A 6102-nucleotide genomic window follows, 5' to 3' on the forward strand; every position below is an offset into this window, starting at 1 on the left:
TGGTATCAGAATTGGAGGTTCCTGGAGGTAGTTCTTGATTTTGTCAAAAGCTTCTTGGCATTCATCATTCCATGTCATCTCTTGATTTTTCCTCAGTAATTTGAAGATGGGTTTGCAGGTAGCGGTCAAGTGGGAGATAAATCGAGCAATGTAGTTCAAGCGTCCCAAGAAACCTCTGACTTCTTTCTCTGTACGGGGAACTGGCATTTCTTGAATAGCTCTCACTTTAGCCGGGTCAACCTCAATTCCTTTACCACTGACAATAAAGCCTAAGAGTTTACCGGATCTTACTCCAAAAGTGCATTTGTTCGGATTCAATCTCAACTTGTACTTCTTCAGCCTCTCGAACAGTTTGTATAAATGATCGAGATGCTCTTCTTCAGTATGAGATCTAGCTATCATGTCATCCACATATACTTCTATCTCATGATGAATCATATCATGGAACAAAACCACCATAGCACGCTGGTATGTTGCCCCGGCGTTCTTTAGACCGAACGACATTACTTTGTAACAGAAAGTGCCCCATTGCGTCACAAACGTAGTTTTCTCCATGTCCTCAGGTGCCATCTTAATCTGGTTATAACCCGAGAATCCATCCATGAATGAGAATACTTTGTGTTGAGCGGTGTTATCTACCAGAACATCAATGTGCGGGAGTGGAAAGTCGTCTTTGGGACTTGCCTTATTCAGGTCTCTGTAATCTACGCACATTCGCACCTTACCATCCTTCTTTGGCACTGGCACCACATTAGCAACCCATTGAGGACAAGAAGTAACGGCTAGGAAACCGGCATTGAATTGTTTCATAACCTCGGCTTTGATTTTCTCAGACATTTCAGGACGCATGCGGCGAACCTTTTGCTTGACAGGACGGCAGTCTTCCTTCGTAGGCAGCCGATGCACCACTATATCAGTATCCAACCCGGGCATGTCTTCATAAGACCAAGCGAAAACCTCTACATAGTCATGTAACATCCGAACCAATCTTTCCTTGACACTGCTTTCCAATCCTGCTCCTATTTTGACTTCTTTTCTGTCTACCTCAGTACCCAGATTTACAATTTCGAGGGACTCTTCATGCGGCTGTATAGTCTTTTCCTCTTGCAGTAACAACCTGGCAAGCTCTCCAGGGACTTCACAATCTTCCTCACTTCCATCTTCGGCTTGGTAAATTGGATTTTCAAAGTCATAATGAACAGTAGCGGAATTATTACCAATAGGATCCAGAGTGAGTACGGATCTGCAATTTGTTACGTGAGTGTGTGTAAGAAAGCATAGCTTGTTTGAAAGACGACAGGAAAAATAAAGAGCGCAACATTTGAATGCGAAAATGTCCATTGATTTATTGAATATGAAAATATGCTTATGAAATGACAAAACCCTTAACAAATTAGCTATTGTGCCCCGGGTATAGACACAATGCTTCAAGAAGTTCAATTAGAATTTGCAATGCTAAATAGACAATAACAATTACTCCTGACTAAAGGAGATCGGGATAGTGTCTTCAGCCTTCCAATTATTGAGTCCGTCACCAATCGTTGGGAAGATCCAGCTATCTAGGTCGCAATCACTGTCAGCCTCTTCTATAGCATTGATTTGATCTTTGACCATCTTTTCAGAGCTAAATCCCAGACCAGATTTATCAGACTTGTAGGGTATGTTGATCAGTCGACCCCAGCCAGTACAGCCGCCATCTTCAACTACAGCTTGAGCATCTTTCAGAGAAATCATAGCAGGAGGAGCACGACCAACCTTGGGCATACAGGGAGTTGGCTTAAGGACAGGATCGGGCGGGGAAACCACTTCAAATGACTGAGTTGGAGTCTCGAAGAACTCACCATCCATTTCGACGTACCTGAAGGTATGCACACTACTGACAATGTATTCTTCTTCCCCCCACACAGTGACGATCTTACCCTCTATTGGATACCTCAGCTTTTGATGGAGGGACGAAGCCACGGCACCTGCCTCATGAATCCAAGGGCGCCCCAGTAGGCAGGAGTAGGCAAGTCGAATGTTCATTACATAAAAGGTAGTGTTGAAAACTTGAGGTCCTATCTTGATAGGGAGAACAACTTCACCGTGGACAACACTCTTTGCACCATCGTAAGCCCGCACCACAATGTCACTAGGCTTCAGTTCAACGCTCTTGCAGTCAAGTTTCTCGAGCACGGTTTTTGGTAACACATTCAAAGAAGAGCCATTATCGATCAGCACATGAGACAGGGTGATCCCTTTACACTCAATGGAGATATGCAGGGCCTTATTATGGTTCTTTCCCGCTGGTGTCAGATCAGCGTCGGAAAATCCTAGGCCATTGTCAACAGCCAAGTGAGCCACATAATGTTCGAACTGATCGACAGATGTTTCCTGAGGCACATGAGCAGTCTTCAAGAATTTTATCAACGCATTGGCATGAGATTCAGAAGATAACAGCAATGATAGCATTGAGATCTTAGATGGGGTATGCCCCAACTGCTCTACAACATCAAAATCGCTCTTACGGATGATTTTCAACACTTCTTCCATTTCTCGTTTGGCAACGTCTTTAGTAGTATCTTCGACCGGTGTCTCTGACTGAGAAGGATTGACTGGTTCCTTTCCTCGAGTCTCAGAAGCTGGGGGTGAGATCTCTGGAGAGAAGATCCTTCCGCTTCGAGTAATTTTACTAGTCCCAACGATGTCATTAGGATTAGCAGAATCACCAACTTGCTTTACGCCATGGATATAAACCTCACCTCCATAATGCCACGGAATGGCCTTGCTTGAGGAGTACGGTATTGGGCCAGGTGCAGTAATGGTCAGGGGAACTACCTTGGGCTCAGCAATGATCTTCACAGGTACCCTGGGAGCGGTAATCTTAACCGGAGCTTTGGACCTTGCAATCATAGATATTTCTTCAATAGGGTTTTCCGTTTTAGAAACCCTTTCAAAGAGAATTGTACGGTCGTCCATCAACCGTTGAATGCCATTTTTCAATTTCAAACAGTCCTCGGGCCAAAGTGTGCAGAGATTGCAATCTTCAGTACAACCTGGAAATAAACCAGCTTGCAATAAATTCCGCTTTATGATCGGGAGAGGAGATGTTAAGTCCGCTACAGTAGTGATGAGAGAATCGTCATTGAGAGCATTAACAGCCTTGTCATGATTAGGCATAGGTGCATTGATGACATTAGGAGTCTCCGGAGGCTCGAACTCAATTTCCCCAGCATCGATCATGTCCTGAATCTTATTCTTCAACAGCCAACAATCATTTGTATCATGCCCGGGGCTATCGGAGTGATATGCACACCTGGCATTGGGATTGTAACGAGGCGAAGCAGTGTTGACATTTGCAGGAGGACCTCTGAGAGTGATTAGGTTTACCTTTAGCATACTTTGCAGTGCTTGTGCTAAAGTCATATTGAGCTTGGTAAACTGCCTTCTTGGTCTGTCTTGTCTTTGCTGGAAGTTTTGAGCTGGCGGGGCTGCGATCGTTACTGCTCCAATGGCATGGTCACCGATTTTCTTATTATGATTCTTTTGACCATACACAGCATTCGATTCGTTCTTCCCATGGTAGGACTTTTTACTGCTTGTAGAAGTAGCTGCCTGTAGCTTTCCACTTCGAATGCCGCTCTCCACCCGTTCACCTGTCAGTATAAGTTCAGTGAAACCTGATGAAGAACTCCCCAGTAGGTGGCTGTAGAATGGGCCAGTCAGGGTACCCATGAACAAGTCTACTAATTCTCGGTCAGTCATAGGGGGTTTGACCCTGCCGGCCAAATCTCTCCATTTCTGGGCATACTCTTTGAAACTTTCTTTAGATCCCATAGCCATATTCTGCAACTGCAGCCGAGTAGATGCTAATTCAGAATTGTACTGGTACTGCTTGTAGAAAGCCGTTGCTAAATCAGTCCAGGTGCGGATGTCAGAGCTCTCGAGCTGATAATACCATTCCAACTGAGTGCCAGACAGACTTTCTTGGAAGAAATGGATCCACAGTTTCTTGTCAGTGGTATACGGCTGAATCTTTCTCACATAAGCCCTTAGATGCATCTGAGGACAAGACGCACCATCGTACTTAGTGAAAGTGGGGATTTTGAATTTGCGAGGAATGGTCACATCGGAGACCAGACCCAAACTTTCGAAATCTAGACCAGGCGCCTTCTGACTCTCCATGGCTAGCATGCGTTCTTCCAGCAATTTGTATTTGTCATCTCTTGGAGAGTACTGCTCATTCTCATACTCTTCATCATCATCCTCAGGGTTAGAGAAACCAGCATTCTCCTCCTCTGAATCATCCTCCGCCTCCTCTTCTGGACCATTCGGGATTCCAAATTTGATTCCCGTAGCCTGTCCTTTACGCCTTCTTCCCGGGTTAATGAAACTCACAGCTTTCTTGTCCTTCTTCTTTTCGGCCAAAAGAGCCTTCAGTTCCTCCTGCCCCTTGGATAAGCTTAGCATCATCTCCTTGAATTGAGCATTCTGAGTCTGGAGATCTTTGACAGTTTGTTCGAGATCCATTTTTCTGTTTAAGAGGCAGACCGTGAGAATATGGTCCTTTGGGATACCTGTTATGCAATGTTATGTTATGCGATGCAATGCATGAAATGTTTTCAAGGACTTTTGGAATTTAACTCTGCATAAATCCCCAACAAGAGGGAAATGTTTTATTGCTACTTTTTTTGATCAATGTTCATTACAAAAGGAATAATAGTAAAAATACAATGAGAGCTCAAGTCTCCCAGGGGCGACTTCTTTTCGGGCGAAGATATGCATTGAGTCTTCGTTCCTCATTAAGCTGACTGGTGAGATCTAACACTTTCTTCCTTTCTACATTGAACTGAGCTTCGAAAGTATCTCTCTCTTCTCTCAACTGGGTCCAGGATCTTTTCAATTCCTCAACGTCAGTAGGCATATCTGGATAAGGAATGATCTGGGAAGTAGTTCCTTCGGCCTCTGATTCAACAATCAATGGTCCGACTGCAAGATATGGCATGACAAGTTTGCGAGCTCTGGCGCGTACCCATCTGAGATAAGGCTCCATAGGAATAGAATTTTTCTTTCCTAAAGTGCTTCTTTTCACCATGCCCCAAGCTCGTACAAACCTTTGGCGGAGACCTTGAGCGTCATTGTCATAGTCAAACACTATACCTTGAATAATCATTTCATGTGGACCATCTCTTCGAGCATGCCCAAACTGACGTAGGGCTAAGGCAGGATTATAAGTAATACCTCCTCTTATCCCCATGAGTGGTACATTAGGGAATTCTCCACAACGGTCGATGATGATAACATTTTCTCTGAGGTTAGAACACCACCGGATGTCTGAATGGGAGAGTGCCATTATCCTTTGAGACCATTTCAGATTTTGATCATTCTTCAAGACTGATTGAGGGAGGTGCGAAATAAACCACCTAGACAACAAAGGTACGCAGCACATGAGAGTCCCTTGCTTCTTCATAGTACGAGTGTGAAGGGAATGCAAGACATCTCCAAGCAAGGTAGGCACAGGGTTATGAGTGAGGAATATCTTAATAGCATTCACATCTATGAACTGGTCCGGATTAGGGAATAGCACCAAACCATAGATTAGCAATGCTAGAACATCTTCAAAAGCATGGACATTCATAACTTTTAGGAATTCTCGGGCCTTACTTATCAGAAATTTGGCAAGTAAACCTTTAATTCCACTTCTGGTTACCCAATTAGTTTCAATGTCGGACTTTGTCATGTGTAAAGCTGCGGCAACTTCTTCGGCCTTTGGCATCTTTTCTAAACCGCTGAAGGGTACTTGATCGAGGATAGGTATCCCAAGCAGCTTGGAAAACTCTTCCAATGTGGGTACCAACTGATAATCTGGGAAAGTGAAGCAATGATGCTTAGGATCGAAGAACTGGAATAGGACTCTCATCATATCTTCTTTGAAACCAGTGGTAACTAAGTTGAGAAGATGACCATGTTTCTTGTTGAACTGAGCATGATCGGGGAGTTCTGACACCAAATCCTTGAGTTGAGGGGAGATTGCTACAAGATTGATCTGGATAGTCTTCCTGGAAGCCATAACCTGTTCAACAGAGCAAAGCTAAATCCCTAAGTCCTTGAAATGGTTAGTAT

Source organism: Lathyrus oleraceus, chromosome 4 (genome assembly GCF_024323335.1).
Source record: "Lathyrus oleraceus cultivar Zhongwan6 chromosome 4, CAAS_Psat_ZW6_1.0, whole genome shotgun sequence".
Classification (NCBI taxonomy): Eukaryota; Viridiplantae; Streptophyta; class Magnoliopsida; order Fabales; family Fabaceae; genus Lathyrus; species Lathyrus oleraceus.